This window comes from Papio anubis, chromosome 16 (genome assembly GCF_008728515.1).
Source record: "Papio anubis isolate 15944 chromosome 16, Panubis1.0, whole genome shotgun sequence".
Classification (NCBI taxonomy): domain Eukaryota; kingdom Metazoa; phylum Chordata; class Mammalia; order Primates; family Cercopithecidae; genus Papio; species Papio anubis.
In genome coordinates, this window is record NC_044991.1 from 88,342,012 (window position 1) to 88,358,606 (window position 16,595).

The following is a 16,595-nucleotide window of genomic DNA, read 5'->3' on the forward strand; positions in this document are numbered from 1 at the left end:
AATTCTCCATTTCGCCAACAAATCTCCGAAGGTTTCTCCTGTTCCTTGGTATGCAGAGGTTTCCATTCGATCTTCCAGCTGATGACATCGTTCTTGAAGAATGAGCACTAAACGCTTCAGGCTTTTCTGGAATTCATGTAATGCAAATAGGAATTCATGTAATGAACTGTTGCTTCCTCAATACGTTTGGAGGAAATAAGCTTCCATTTGAACTCCAGAATCTTCTCCTGATCGGCAAAGAGCTGGTGTCAGCCTTCTAGGTGAACAGTATTCTGTTAAGTTGAACGCCCCAAGCCCACGCCCCTGAGCTCCCTCACGCCTTACAAAGATGCACATCTGCTTCCAGACACTCCGAAAGGGACATCTGTTGGTCATATCTTAGCCACTTCTGTGAGTGAATAAGTATTTTGAAATATATTGAAAGCTGCCAAGTCCACCTTCCTCATTCCGCATGTGTGAAGAACTCATTGAGGTTACCATTTGTCAAGAGGCTGCAAACATTTCCTATCATGTGTCCCAATCCGCGCTTCCGTTTCAACACCCGTCGCAGAAATCCACAGTCTCAGTTGCTTTAAGCCCCTCGTCCTCCTGCCTTTTCTACTCAAACCAGAATTAACCATCATTTATTTTCTAAGAACAGAAAAGATGTCACTGCCATTGGTTCTATCAGTTTCTACAAATACATTGTGTACCTTACGGGAGGAGAGGATCATTTTTGGCCAGCGGAAGTTTCATCATAGCATTCTAGGGATCATCTCAAATTAGTAAATGCAGCAGAGCACAGTCCGCTATGCGGGAGGAGGTTTATATTTTCAGAATACACATTTGGGCGTGTCTTTTGTAACAGTAGTGTGAAGTTTTAGCCATGTCTGTGGGTGCTGATTTGTTCCAATGTGGTATCTAAATGCTTACATTACATCATGGCTGTACAGCAGAACAGAGGCATTTAATAGCTGTTTGGAATATATGTTCTGTCTAGATAGCTGAACTGAAAATCAGTAGGGTTTTTTGTGTTTTGTTTTGTTTGCAGGGGAGAGTGGGATGTTAGTGATTTTAAAATCATTATTAGTTTTCATTTTGCTTTTCAATTGGCTAGCAGATTCTGTCTTCTGGTCCATAACAACTGTCTTACATACACTCCTTCGGGAGACAGCAACTGGGAATTTAACTGTGACAAGGCAGGCGTCAGAACAGTGTCTCTCCAAACAGCTCGAGTCTCCTTGTCATTGAAAATCTCAAACTCTATCACTGTAAAAAAGTGAGATTAAAAAAGGCAGCTGGCGCATCCATTTCTGTGTGTTTTATCCTTTCATAATACCCGGTTATTTAAAAGGAGCATGATCAAACCTCAGGTCTGGTACCTGACAGCAACCCTGAGAAAGCTAAGCCCCTTCCAGACAACTCGAATAAAGATTATTCCTATTAAGGTACCAAATCGTATCAATAAAGCTGCGTGGCTCTTAGATGTCACTGATGGAATTACAGGAGTGATTAAGGGGTTAAGCTGGCTCTCCCCGGGTTAGTGGCATCTCGTCAGTGGCATGAGGGAACCTGGTTGCCGGGAGGGGCCCTTTCCCTCCCAGGTCAGGCCACCCCTGTCTGTCAGGCAAATACAATAGGAATTACTTAATTTAACACCGTTTCAGTTCTAATTGAATCCCATTTTCTAAATCCTGAATAAATACATTACAACTGCTGCTTCGGTCAAATGGAGAGAAATAGCCATCTTTTAATGACTCCCCTGTGGATTTAATGCCTATTCTATCTGTGAGAATAATGATTCCGACATCCCTGGAATACATTGAACGGATAATGGTTATTTAAACATGCCAAGTCTTTATAGACCAGATAAGTATTTTAATTTGCATTTATGAAAATCAAAAAGTAAGCATGGGAGCAGGAACCAGTTCGTCTACTTCCCCAGTCATCAAAACCACAGAGTGGCAGGTTCACAACGTGGGAGCAGAAGAAAAACTTGGCACCATCAACCCCACCATCCATTGTTTCCCAGTAGGACCTGCCGCTGACCCACCTGCCCCCACCAGCGTGCTGGAGAGGGCTCCTGAAACCAGCACATCTGGCCACGCCCTCGCCTGGCTTTTAGCCCTCACTGGTTTCCCATTGCTCTGACATTGGTGACCAAAAGGACCTACTTAGTTGCCATAGCCCCTGCTCAGCCCTTGGGCCTTGACATCACCACATCCTTAGCACTCTGTGATTTCCAGTCCTTTGTTCTCCATGTTCCCCCAGTACCCGAGGCCTTGGCACATGCTGGACTGTCTGTCTGTGACCTCACATGCACATGCTCCACAATTTGTAGTCATTACGTTCATTGATGCCATTATTTGATTAGTGCTTGCCTCTCCTGCCAGGCAGTAGATTAGGAACCTTGTCTATTTTGTTCAATATTATTATATGTAAAAATATTCATTTAGAAATAGAATGCTTGTTCCCCGGTGCCACAAAGAAATAGCATTTGAACATAAATTTAATTTTTTTAGCAAGGCAATTTTTACTTTCTGCAGAAAGGGTGCTCATTGCAGAGGGAATAATGGTGAGAACACACCCAAACAAAGGAAAAGCAGATGTATTTATTCCTTACGTATTTTGTCTTTGCTACTGTATCCTGTCTTTATTGGCTGGAGCCAGACCTTACAATTTAAACTAAAACCCGATTGACTAACAGTTTAAAACTTTTTTAAATAGGTAAAAGCAATGGAAAGACTAAGGAAAAGAGGAAGTTTCTTACAAAAGGACTTAGAAAAGGAATAACATTCCTAAGTAAGGAAGGGGCATAGGCTGGGAGCTGGGACATGCCTGTGAGCAAGTCCAGCACAGATATTTCAGTTAAAGTACAAGGACTTAGAACGTACTACAGGCCTGTGAGCATGTCTAGCATAAAGTAGTCTTTAAAAGAAACTATTATTTATAACACTTATGATTTATTCTTTTTTTTATTTAAATCATTTTTATTTCTCAAATTGAATAATAATTTTTTTTATTTTACTGCTCTGGGTCCACAATCAACTCATTCAAATCTCTTCAATCTTTTTTTTTGTTGTTATTATTCTTATTATACTTTAAGTTCTAGGGTACATGTGGATAACGTGCAGGTTTGTTACATATGTATACTTGTGCCATGTTGGTGTGCTGCACCCATCAACTCCTCAGCACCCATCAACTCGTCATTTACATCAGGTATAACTCCCAGTGCAATCCCTCCCCACTTCCCCCTCCCCATAATAGGCCCGGTGTGTGATGTTTCCCTTCCTGAGTCCAAGAGATCTCATTGTTCAGTTCCCACCTATGAGTGAGAATATGCGGTGTTTGGTTTTCTGTTCTTGCGATAGTTTGCTGAGAATGATGGTTTCCAGATGCATCCATGTCCCTACAAAGGACCCAAACTCATCCTTTTTATGGTTGCATAGTATTCCCTGGTGTGATTTATTCTTTAACAAGAAGGGAAACTTTGAAGAGGAACTTTTTATTTTCTACAATTTTTTTTCTTTTTGTTTTTATAGATTTTTAAGTTTTTAAAAAATATGCCTTGGCTTAATTGTTTTAACTTTTGGATGTATGGTATAATATAACATCTAACAAGGAGAAGTATACTTACTACAGTTGCTAGAGAAGTAAGGACTGAGGCAATGGTTTGTTTGTTTGTTTTGTTTGTTTGTTTGTTTGGCCAAATCACCTTTTGAGCCGATTTGAAATCGGGTTGTTAATGCCTATAAGTTTTTGTTAACCTACTTGATAAGGCAGTAAGTTCCTGGAGGGCTTTTGTTATGCTTTTATTGGGAGCAGTGTTGTTTGGGATAAAGGTGCAACACTGAGTTTTGCTTATAACACAAATATTACTTTTTTTGCTAATATTATATTGAAAGGATTTTTAGGTCATTTGACTAGTGGATTTTAATTGCTTAGCTATTTTTTCACAGTATTTTTGGTATAGTGAACAAATTGCAGCTGGTTGTAATAAATGTAGTTTATTTAACTTACATTTGTATTAATTGTTACTTACCAAAACAACATTGACTTAAACCCTGCAGCTATTTGATTTTTGGCTTTAAATTTATTTGGTACTTTATGAGGAACTTGCATTTAAATAGACATGGGAATTAAAAGATCTATAAGGGGCTGGTTTTTTTTGAGGCTTTTTTTATTTGCCTATGTTGTAATTTTTTTTTTTTTTTTTGGTTGATGAAATGCCAGGGTAAAAGGATAGCTAATTGAACTGGAGCATAAGTACTGCTTTATTTATTTGGCTGAGTGTTTAGTAAAGGTTTTTTATAATACTACCATATATTTGCTTAGGGATGACTAAGGGTGGACTGAAGGGTTAGCTCTTGGAAGTGCCTGACTTTACTGCATTTTGTTAAGTCCTTAAGGTATGCCAAATTTTCCCCTTGTCATTGGAGACATGAGATAAAAGTGGTCTTGGATGATGGAGGCTGCATGGTCCTTGGGGGCTGACCTGCAGGGTACTGCACTTCAGGAAACAGCTGAGAGAGTTGGGTACAGTTTATAATCCTAGGTTGCAGGATTTTGAAAAAGAGCTACTATGCAGTTCATGTTTCGTTGATTAGAGTGGAAGGGGACAACCTGGCATTTGGCCTACCGTGCACACAAGCATAACTGTCGCTTTTATTAAGAGTGTGGATGAAATATTTAATTCGTGTTAGCCAGGCATTTATATTTTGAGACCTTGTTTTAATTGCTATTGTTTGCCTTACGAAACAATGGGCCACGGGAGGTGCTTCAGCACCACAGGTATGGAAAGGCTGGGCCACACGTACTCCAGGGGCTGACCATGGGTCCTGCAGGGCTGGACCATGGAAACTGCAGAGTTTCACTGTGTGTCCTGCGGGGCTGCTCATGGTTATTGCCTTAGGTTTTTTTTACTTTTACGATAGAGACTTTGGTCTCTATAGTAAACTATAGTCTTGTTAGAGTAAAGTTTGGTCTTGTTATTGTGTTTGGGAGGAATGACAACTAAACAGACATTAAAAGTGATAACTTCAGGAGAGTTAGATTTAGTTACGTTAATAATAAATTGGGCAGTAACAGAAAGAAAAGAAAAAGCAAAGACAGATTAAGATTTTTTTAGCTTTAGCTTAGTAGGGCTTCACCCTGGGATACTGGCCTATGACTCTGATGGCGATGACGCTTTTTTGACTTGGGTATGACGTGTTTGTTTATATTTTTTCTGTGTGAACAGCAGTCTCGGTGGTTAGCAGCACAAGATAGGGTCCTTCCTAGGCTGGCTTGATTTTTTGGGTTTTTTTTTTTAATCCTTTGATGAGGACATGGTGTTTAGGCTGGTGCTGGTGTACTGGAAATTGTAGGGGTGGCATCTGTGCTAAAAGATTTTTAGTTTTGAAGGAAGGGAAAGTGGAAGATAAATTAAGTATATAATTTTTGAGAAACTGATTTTTGTTTTAAATGTGGGGATATTAGTAGTGGACTTTATAGTTCTTAGTGCCTTTTTGCTGAGATTTTCTTTTTTTTTTTTTTTTTCCTACCCATGTTGCCTTTGAGGGACTTTTTGGGGCTTTCCACCTTGCTAGAGCTTTGCACACTCTGGGGCCCAAGGCCCTACAGTGATGCCTCCTGCTTTAGCCCCGCTTCGCGTTTCCCAGGGGACGCCATGGCCTGGCCCTCTTTGAAGGTCTTGGCCTCCCTGTGGCCTTCACAGCCCCTGGGCATTGTGGCGTTGGGGATGAGGGGTCTTGTGACTTACCCTGCCGCCTTTGGACCTTGCTCCTGCCTGAGCCCCTGCTGTGTGGCCCTTGGTCTTGGGCTGGGCTGTGTGGTTTCAGGGCTGCTTGGCCCCCTCCCTTGCACAGAAAGTGTTTGCGATTACGTCCCCGCCACCTGCTGTGGCTTTTTAAGGAGCCGCTGGAGGTAGAAACTCCTTGGTATTAATGCTGTGCTAGGGGGCCCCTAATGGCTTTTTTGATGCAGTTTTCCCTAACAAGAATTTTTTTAATAAGAGGTTTGGATAACATTTTTTTTCTTTTGGTTTAGCAATATTTCTTTTTTATATATATATTTTTTAAAATTAGTTTTTAGACTAAAGAAAGCAAAACACCATTTTATATTTGACGGTGCTTTTTGTATGATTTTATACCAAATAAGTTAAATTTTACTTTTATATTAGTGTGTTATTAATGTTAAACTTAATTTTAATTAAACCTTATAGACATTATTTAATTTTAATGTCTGACTCTAAGGTAAGATTTTTATAGACTTTTTTAACTTTTTATAATTTTTTTTAAAGAGCAAGTTAGTGCTTTAAAAAAAAAACCTGTTGTGCTTTTATTTTAATGTCCAGTTTACAGAAAAACTGGATGATCCCTTTTTAACTTTAGCTAATATGTTTCCACATAGAATTTTCTTTATAATTAACATTTAAAACGTGCTTAAACCTTAAAACAAAATATATACCTTTTAACCTTTTCTTTTAGGTAAAAATTTACATTTTTATGATTTTTTATAATTTTTTTACTGAAAGTATATTTTTTTACATACCTTGCACATAAACTTAATAGTTTTACATTTAGGAGGCCTAATTACTTTTAAATTATATAACATTTTTTGCATACATTCCCTTTTGTAACTTTTTTTTACGACTTTCACAGGTAATTTTTAACATGTCTTAACTTTTGCCCTTCCTTTTACACTATTTCTTTTCCTAGTTTTACCCTCTGTACCTGTCTTTGATCTCTGTCTTTTTCAGTCTTTCTCTTATTTTTTCCCTTTTTTCTTTTTATTTGCACTTTATCTCTCTCTCTCTGTCATCGCTTGTTCTCTTTCTCTTACATTCACGTGCTAGATGGGATCCTCGCAGCTGCAGTCCAGGCCCCAGGCCAGGCCGCGGTTGGCCCAGAGGCTCGGCAGATACCCTGTGCAAGTTGCACAAGTCATTAACCTTGGGCCAGAGGGCCCCTTTGTCTTTCCTCCTTAATTTTAAGTTTACAGCCCTTACAGCACTTACTTTGACCTTCTCCTTTAAAGTACTGGCCTTGCTTTTTTTTTTTTTTTGCATTCCTGACATGTCTTCACTTTTTTTTTCCACCTTTTCTAGAAAACTTGGGAACTTCGCCGAAAGATTTTCGCTTTCTGTCTCTGCCTGTCTCTCTCTCTCCCTTCTGGTTTTTCCCTGCCTCTGCCAGCCACCTATGCTGCTGTTCTCCCTGCTCCTTCTCCTTCCCCTAGGGAGCAGCCGTCAGAAATGAGCTTAGCCTCTTTCTTCCCCTGAGAAGAGGGGAAAGGGAATTTTTGTATATATATATTATATATATATGTGTGTGTGTGTACATAGATGTATATATGTGTATATAGATGTGTGTGTGTATAGATGTATATATGTGTATAGAAGTATATATGTGTATATATGTATATATGTGTGTATATATGTATGTATATGTGTGTATATATGTATATATGTGTGTATACATGTATATATGTGTATATAGATGTATATGTGTGTATAAATGTATATATGTATAGAAGTATATATGTGTATATATGTATGTGTGTGTATATATGTATATATGTGTGTATACATGTATATATGTGTATATATCTGTATATATGTATATATCTGTGTATCTGTATATATTATATATGTGTATATTGTGTGTATATATGTATATATGTGTACATATATGTGTATGTGTGTATATATGTATATGTGTATATATGTATGTGTATATATGTATATATGTGTGTATACATATGTGTACATATATACACACACACATACACACACATATATAGTTTTGAGGGAAGGGAAAGTGGAAGATAAATTAAGTATATAATTTTTGAGAAACTGATTTTTTTTTTTTTTTTGAGATGGAGTCTTGCTCTGTCGCCCAGGCTGGAGTGCAGTGGCGGGATCACGGCTCACTGCAAGCTCCGCCTCCCGGGTTCCCGCCATTCTCCTGCCTCAGCCTCCCGAGTACCTCGTGATCCTCCCGTGTCGACCTCCCAAAGTGCTGGGATTACAGGCTTGAGCCACCGCGCCCGGCCGATTTTTGTTTTAAATGTGGGGATATTAGTAGTGGACTTTATAGTTCTTAGTGCCTTTTTGCTGAGATTTTCTTTTTTTTTTTTTTTTCATTCCTACCCATGTTGCCTTTGAGGGACTTTTTGGGGCTTTCCACCTTGCTAGAGCTTTGCACATTCTGGGGCCCAAGGCCCTACGGTGATGCCTCCTGCTTTAGCCCCGCTTAGCATTGCCCAGGGGACACCACGGCCTGGCCCTCTTTGAAGGTCTCGGCCTCCCTGTGGCCTTCACAGCCCCTGGGCATTGTGGCGTTGGGGATGAGGGGTTTTGTGACTTACCCTGCTGCCTTTGGACCTTGCCCCTGCCTGCTCCACGTAATATGTGAGGATCCTTTACTCCAGGTTGCTGGTCAGTTTTTTTCCGCGTTACTAAGTCCAGGTCTATTTGTCACACTGGGTGGGTCTGGATTCCTTACCCTTGAGGCCACTGCAATAAGGCAGTGGGGCGCCCCCGCATGAGAGAGGACTAGAGACCATCCCGGAGGAGAATATCCCCATACGGGCCACCATTTGTTATATGTAAAAATGTTTATTTAGAAATAGAATGCTTGTTTCCTCAATGCCACAAAGAAATAGCATTTGAACATAAAAAAAGTTTAAAACTTTTTTAAATGGGTAAAAGTAACAGAAAGACAAAGGAAAAGAGGAAGTTGCTTACGAAAGGCCTTAGAAAAGGAATAACATTCCTAAATAAGGAAGGGGCATAGGCTGGGAGCTAGGACATGCCTGTGAGCACGTCCAGCACAGATATTTCAGTTAAAGTACAAGGACGTAGAATGTACTACGGGCCTGTATGTCTAGCATAAAGTTAGTCTTTAAAAGAAACTATTATTTATAACACTTATGATTCTACAAATACAGTAGCCCCAGCATATTTTGTCTAACACATAGTGTACTCTCAATATGCTTCTGATTGAGTAAATTGGGGGATCAATCGACAAATCGATCAATCCATGCCCTACTTTGCAAATTCTGTTGAACCTAAAAATAAGCCATTTTGGTCAACCTATCTCGATTACTCCTGGAACGCAATGCCTCTAATATTTAGAATTATGTCACGTTCATTAGTTTCCCTATTTTCTTTCCTATATTCTCTCTTTTTTCTATTCCTTACAATTTTCAGATTGGTTAACTCAGCACAATTTACCTAAGGGACAGTGGACATTTCTGCCGGTAATTTTCTACGCCTGGATTCCCTTGCTGGGGCTGCTAGGAACCCACTGAGACCAGTCTCGCTCTCAAGTTCTGTGTGCAAAGCATGCTGGGGCCGGGGGGAGTTTCCCTGCAGGTGTGCCTTGGTTCTCCTTTACAGCCTAAGTCTCCCTTGCTTGCCACAGCCTGAAAGTGGTCTGCAATCCCCACTACGTTCTCCAAAAATGAGGCTACAGATGTTACCTGTCTAAGCTCCAAGTGGGCACCTGGGGAGATGACCCCAGGGTTCCAAAGTGGGCAACCAGACTCCTTCTTCAGCCAGCAGCCCAACCACATCAATACGGAGACCAGGGACAGGCAGGGGCACTGGTGTGCTGGTAAATGTTTAACATCCAACTCTCAGAAGAGGAGAGTAGGAAGGCCCCAATTTGTAGCATTAAACAATTTCTGTGGTGTAAATACTTTCTCTATGGCCCACTGCAAGCTTACCAATGTGACGTGACTGGAAGCAGAATTGGGAAGAGATGTGAACTGTCATGTCTGGTGGGGGCCACAAGAGGTGCTTCAGCAGCACAGGCACCGTAAGGCGGGGCCACAAGTACTACAGGGGCTGACCACGGGTCCTGCAGGGATGGACCACGGACACTGCAGATTTTCACTGTGCGTCCCGCAGGGCTGGCCCGTGGGTGTTGCGGGTTTTCACTGTGCGTCCCGCAGGGCTGGCCCGTGGGTGTTGCGGGTTTTGTTCACTGTACGCTTCCCAGGATCATATTTTTGTTGCATTTATTCCGATATCTAAATTTATCTTATTAGTTTGTTTGCCTTTCTGACACCCATACAGTGACAATACAAACTCTAGGAGAACAGAGACACTGCCTTTCCTATTCTGAGGAAGCCTGGGCTACTATCCAACACATCGAGTTTACTCATTACCTTTGTCTAAATTTTCTTGTTGTGTAGAATATGGTTCCAGCTTCCGGCAACCAGAACCTTCAGGAAAGAACTAGATTAAGCCTCATTTCTAGGTGTTCATGAACCCGTGTTCTTCCCGGTGGTCTTTGGAAATGCTTATCTAAACCTAGTGAAATGGCTTTTAAAAGCCCTCCAATTTCAGAAAACAGCCCTGCAGCTCTGAAGTCTTCATTTCAAACATAAGCAAAATTCCAGAACATCTGAGCAAAATAATTCCTTCAAAATAAGAATAATAGTCAAATGTATCAATATAAAAGAAGGTCTAAACATTCGAGAAACCTCAAATTCCGAGTTTCTCTGGCCTTTGAATAATTTTTCACCATAGATAAAAAAGGAACCAAAGCCCAGGAAATGGCAGACCTTCAGCCTGGCTCTCGTATTTCAAACACCCGTCTCTCTCACACTGGCCCTGGTCCTCCTGGCAGCAAAAGAGGGGCCTTTACAATAGAAATCCAACATTTATATGTAGGCTTGGGGATGAGAGTCCAGTGCCCAGGATGTCCGCAAAGCCCAACTACTTCACCGTCAAGGGCGGGATGCCAGATCTGCTGTCTGCCTTGGGTTTCCCCACCTTGAAGAGCAAGAAGAATACATCTTGGCTAAAGTAGAGTGAAGAGCGTCTTGGGCTTGAAAGTTTACCAGCAAGTCACGTTGATTCTGTTTGTTGTTTTGCTGTGGCGTTGTGTGTGTGTGAGCGAGAGAACGTCCTGGCCATGGGAGTGACAATGAGGAGCACTGATCTGGGACTCAGCTGTAACCCAAACATGGACACTCACCAGGGCTGGAAGCCCTGCTGCCAATGCAAAGGCCAAGTATGGCCAGCAGAATCATGCAAAACACAGAGATGGCAGCCTCAGAAGGGCCCGCGTCTGTGTGATGGGGCAGTGGCAGCAGACCACAGGCTGGTGAGCGTCTCCATCAGCCCCTGCCTGGCTCCTGCTGTCCCAGCCACCGCGTGCGGCAGTGGAGCAGAGGTGGGGGCCCGTGCACAGCGGTGCGTGCTGCAGTCTGAAATTAGAACTCTTCTCCACAATGGTAATTTCTACCTGCTCCTTTACAAATCGAGCTACTTTTTAAATGCATGATATCTCCACCCTCTCCTTTTATTCACAGACCCCGTAGGAAGAGGGATCTGCCCCCATTGCAGCAGGCCCCAGGTATACCACTACCCTTAAGATGCCAGAGGCAACCACCCTATTATCTTAGCAGAAATAGCAGGGTTGTCAGCCCTATTATCCCTGGAGTGTTGCTGAGGATGTGAGGAATGGGATCTCTCAGTCACTGCCGATTAGAGAGTGTATCCATGGAACACTTTTAGGTTATTTTTTGTTTGTTTAGATTGATTTTTTAAATTTTCACAGCGCAGTTGGCAGTATCATTTAGAAATTAAAATGCCCATTGGCTCAACAATTCCATTTCTAGGAAATCTATCTACAGAAATAATACCAAAAATGAGCAGACACATGTATATGGATAATCATCATGAATAATGGAAAACAGGAAAAAACCTAAACATTTATCAAGAGTGGGCTCTGTCATTTGGGGCGTCTCTATAATGGCACATTCTGTACGGCTAATCCAATGATGCACATCTATCTATAATGACGGCAAGGTGCCCGGGGCATTTTTAAAATCAGCTTTGTTGAGGCATAATGGCCATACAATAAACTGCGTATTTGTAAAGTGTATAATTTGGTGCATTTTAACACACTCATGAAACAATCACCATCATCAAGACAGGAACCCTTCCGCGCCCGAAGTCCTCCCCGGGTCCCTCTGCACTCTCTCTCCGCAAGCAACCACTCGTCTGCTTTCTGTCACCAAGGATTAATTTCCCTCCTCTAGACTTTTATACAGATGGAATCGCACACTATGTACTCAATTCTGTCTGGCTTCTCTCACTCAGATAGTTGTTTTCAAATCCATCCACCTTTTTGTGTCAATAGTTCATTGCTTTTGTGGCTGAGTAGCTTTTAGGGGTGTGGATGGACCCCAGGGTTTTACTAGTTTTTCTGTTGATGTGCATTTGAGTTGTTTTTAGTTTAGGACTTACAGGAATAAAGCAGCTATGAACATTCACAGATGCATTTTTGTACAGACTTCTACTTCTGTTTTTGATAAATATCTAGGAGCGGAATGGCTGAACCATGTGGTAGGTGTAGCTTTTACTCTTTAAGAAACTTCTAAGCTGCTTTCCAGTGTGGTTGCTACATCTTGCTTTCCCAGCAGGAGCAGGAGCTTGCACCCAGGACATGTTTCGCTTTTGTTTGTTTTTTTTTTTAATTGATTTATTTATTAACAAATAATAATTATGTATTTTGTCATGTACTTATGATGTTTTGAAATATGGAAATGTTGTAGAGGGGCTCAATCAAGCTAATTAAAGGAAACAAACAATAAAAGAAAATATCTAAAAAATACATATGTACATTTAGGTAACTAAATAAAATACTACTTAAATGTGTTTATAAGCATATGTAAGGTGTGTGTCTGTGTCTATGCATACACATAAGACAGAGCATTCACATCAAATTCCTAACAATGCTCACCTCCAGAAGATATGATGGAGACTAATTTTGTTTTTTGAGATGGAGTTGCTTTAAAAAAATAGCAAAGTTGCTTTAAAAAATAGCAATTTTATTTTAAAATAATTAATTAGTAATTAGCAAACTTTGCATTTTTGAAAGATCAGAATTTGAGCAAATGCTGTGGACACCCACAGAAGGCTTAACAAGCCTCGGTCTCCATAGTTACGGGTCATGATGGGCTCTGCTGTTGGGGGCCACACCCCAATTCCCAACACCCCCAGGGCTTTCTGGTCAGCAGGCTCAGAGACAAGATGATGCACTCAAAGAAGTAAGATAAATCCATAGTCTTATACAAAGGACCAGACAACCCAGGGCTCCTCCAGGCCGCACATTCTGACAATCCACGAGTCTGGGCTGGGGTTCGTTCTAACTCTCAGGAAAGAAAGACTCCTTCAACAGTGAAGATGCAGGTGGAGCAATGGACCCTCCCACTCTTAATCTTGGCATGAGGGTCCATGCACTAGGCTGAAAGCATAGGAAGATCAACAAGACAATCTTTGAAGTCTCTCATGCATTTGGTTAAATATAAATCAAGACAAAATGGACTTAAAATTATCACTCATGAAAAAAAAAGGTTGTCTCCATTTGTAGTATAAAATTCAAGCATCATTTTGAGCCGGTTCTATAAATTTCTCTAAGTGTATATGCAACTCACTTTATGACTTTTGTAAATTAGTATCTCAATTTTGTCTTCTGTAAAATGAACATAATAACACCTGCCTCATAGGCTTGGCATGTGCTAAGTCAGTATCTAAAAACAGTGCTGAGCACATGGCAGGGGCTGTGGCAGCACTGACTGTTGGTGCTTGCATTCTTCCTCTCTAAAGTCTGATCCTCTTTTCTACAATATAAGATTATCATCGTGTACTCACTTACAAACTCATTCGTTCATTTACTTATCCAGTGTTTATTGAGTGCCTTCTGAAAGCTGGTGGCAAGGTCTCAGCTAATTGCAGAGGATGAAGTAGTGAGCAAAGGAAACCTCCAAGTCCAGGAGAAGAGAGGGGCATGAAGTGGAGGCATGGACACTAATGGAACACAAGAAAGGATCTTCCCAGGGACAGTGGCAGGGAGCTCAAATGTTTGGGAAGCCAGCAAAGGTCATGTACATCCCTGAGGAGCCAGGACTCTATCTTAGGAAGAGCACTTGGCAACAGAGCAGAGAAGAGCTTGGAGGAAATGCAAGTCCATAGGTGATGGAGCAGGTCTAATGGAAGGTGCTGGTTGTTTTGAAAGGGAGGGAGATATCATTTGGAGAGAAACCAGATATGAGGGTGAAAAAGAAAGAAAACTTAGGAATGGTTCCTAGATTTAGCGCTTGGACATCTGAGTTAACTGGGGAGTCATGGCCTGGCTTGGAGAGCAATGGACAAAGAGGACCTGTGACCTGTGGGGAAGGGTAAAGCCTGCAAGAGGTGACGATGTGGCCATTCTGTAATAAAAAAGATTTAGTGTTTCATGGAAGTCTACCAAAGAATCCTTCCTACAGAAACAAATGTGCTTGAGGCTTTTACTGAGTTAATCAAATAGCCGTTACTTACTGGGAGTAACTACCCAAGATAAGACAAAATGGTGGCTGCATAGACTGTCATGTATGTGAAAATTCCTTTCATATGCATAATTCCACATCGTGATCACCCCCACTCTAGGAAGACTTGGAGAAATGAAGAAAGTCAACATTGTGGCTCAACTAGGAGTGATGAACCACAAATCTAAACCCAGATCTCCCTGATTCTAAGCATTATTGCCATTCTAAGGGCACCTTGGAGGATTCTTGAGAATTTTTTTTTTTTTTCCAGAGAAAGGAATCTTCAAGGTAGTGGAAAGGTAATATATCATTTGCAAGTTTTTGGTGTGAGATACAATTGGTAGGTGTTCACAAGTCTTAGCAGGTACCCTCTAACAGTTTCTTAAAAGATGTGCCAGGCAGATGGCCAGATAAGACCAAGTTTCTATGATAAAACTTGAGTACACTGAGAGATGGTAAAATACAGTTCAAAGTGGAGTCCAGGACTTCAGATTTTGAAGTGACAAAGAGATCTGGAAAGGGTACTGCTTCCACCTTTACAGTGAGTAAAGAACTGAACAAACTGCAAACCACTGACTTTTCCTGATATCATAAAAGAACTGAAGTTGCAGAGCAAACAAAACGCCCCAAACCTGGGGAGAGACAGATGCTTGCGGAGAAAAAGAAGAACCAAGCATTCATTTACTTGGAGCAGATGTTGCCTGATTCTATATACACTGGTAATAAAATCCAGCTATGAATTCTTAACTAATTGCTGAAAGCCAAGTGTGGGAAAGTGTAAAGCCCTAGGAGTAGAAGCATGGATGGGGTTTGCACTGTCTTATGAGGATGCTCACTACTGTGTTCTTAGAGCATATGCAACAGCAACGAAAAGTGAAATCCACGACAGCTATGACACGAAGGATGAGAAAAGGACTTAGAAACATACAGTTAGAGGCCCTTGCACTTTACACAAATTGGTATACTATTATTTGAAGATGACCTTAGATTTTTTAAAGTACATCTTATAAATACCCGGGCAACTATTAAAACACCAAGTGAGATAAATAAGAGAGGAAATGAAGTGAAATTCTAAAAATAGTCCATCAAATCTAGAGAAGACAAAAAGGGGGAATAAACAAATAACAAATGAAACAACTAGACATAGCTGGCAGGATGGTAGGTTTTAATCCGGTTATATTGATAACCATTTTAAATGTGAATGATCTAAACACAGCAGTTAAAAAACAGAGATTGTCAGGTTGAATGAAAAAAAAGACTCAACAATATGCTGTCCACATGACATTTATTTTAAATGTAAAGACATAGAAATATCAAAAGTAGAAGCGTGGAGCGTGATGGATCATGCCAACACAAGCTACAGAAAGCTGGAGCAGCTGTAATAATTCCATACGATGCAGAGTGCAGAACAAGGAATGTTATCAGCAATAGAGAGTGATATTACATAATTATAAAAGAATCAAGTCTCTCAGAGGAGACAATACTAGCAACACAGCTTTAAAATATGTGAAGCGAAAACTGATTTATCTGAAAGTGACAGCAAGATTTACAGTTACAGCTGGAGGCTTGAACACTTCTCTCTCAGCAACTGGTTTAACAAGAAGGCAAAAATAAGTACAGATAATGATAACCTAAACAGCGTCATTGGCCATTTTGACATAATTGACACCTAGAGAACACTCCGACAACAATAACAAAATACCCTTCTTCACAACTACAAATGAAATATCCATCTGGAGAGACTGTATTCTGGGCCTTAAAATACATCTTAATAAATTTGAAAGCATAAAAATCATACCAAGTATATTTTCAAAGATCAAATTAAACTAGAAAATAAATAAAGATATCTGAATATCTCTAAATATTTGGAAACTAATAATATACTTCTCCATAAAACATGGATAAAATGGAATTATCTGAGAAATTAAAATTGTTTTGAACTGAATGACAATTAAAATACAGCATATCAAAATGTATGGGATGCAGTTAAAGCAGTGCTCAGAGGACAATCTATACTACTAGATGCTTATGTTAGAAAAAAACATTTGAATCAATAACCTAAGGTTTCACCATTAGAGAAGGAATTTCCTCACTCAGAACCCTCCGCAGGTGTTACCTCCATCCTCACTCAGGACCCCCTGTGAGTGTCACCTCCATCCTCACTCAGGACCCTCCATTGAGTGTCACCTCCATTGTCAGGACCCTCCATGGTGCCACCTCCATCCTCACTCAGGACCCTCCATGGTGCCACCTCCATCCTCACTCAGGACCCTCCATGAGTGTCA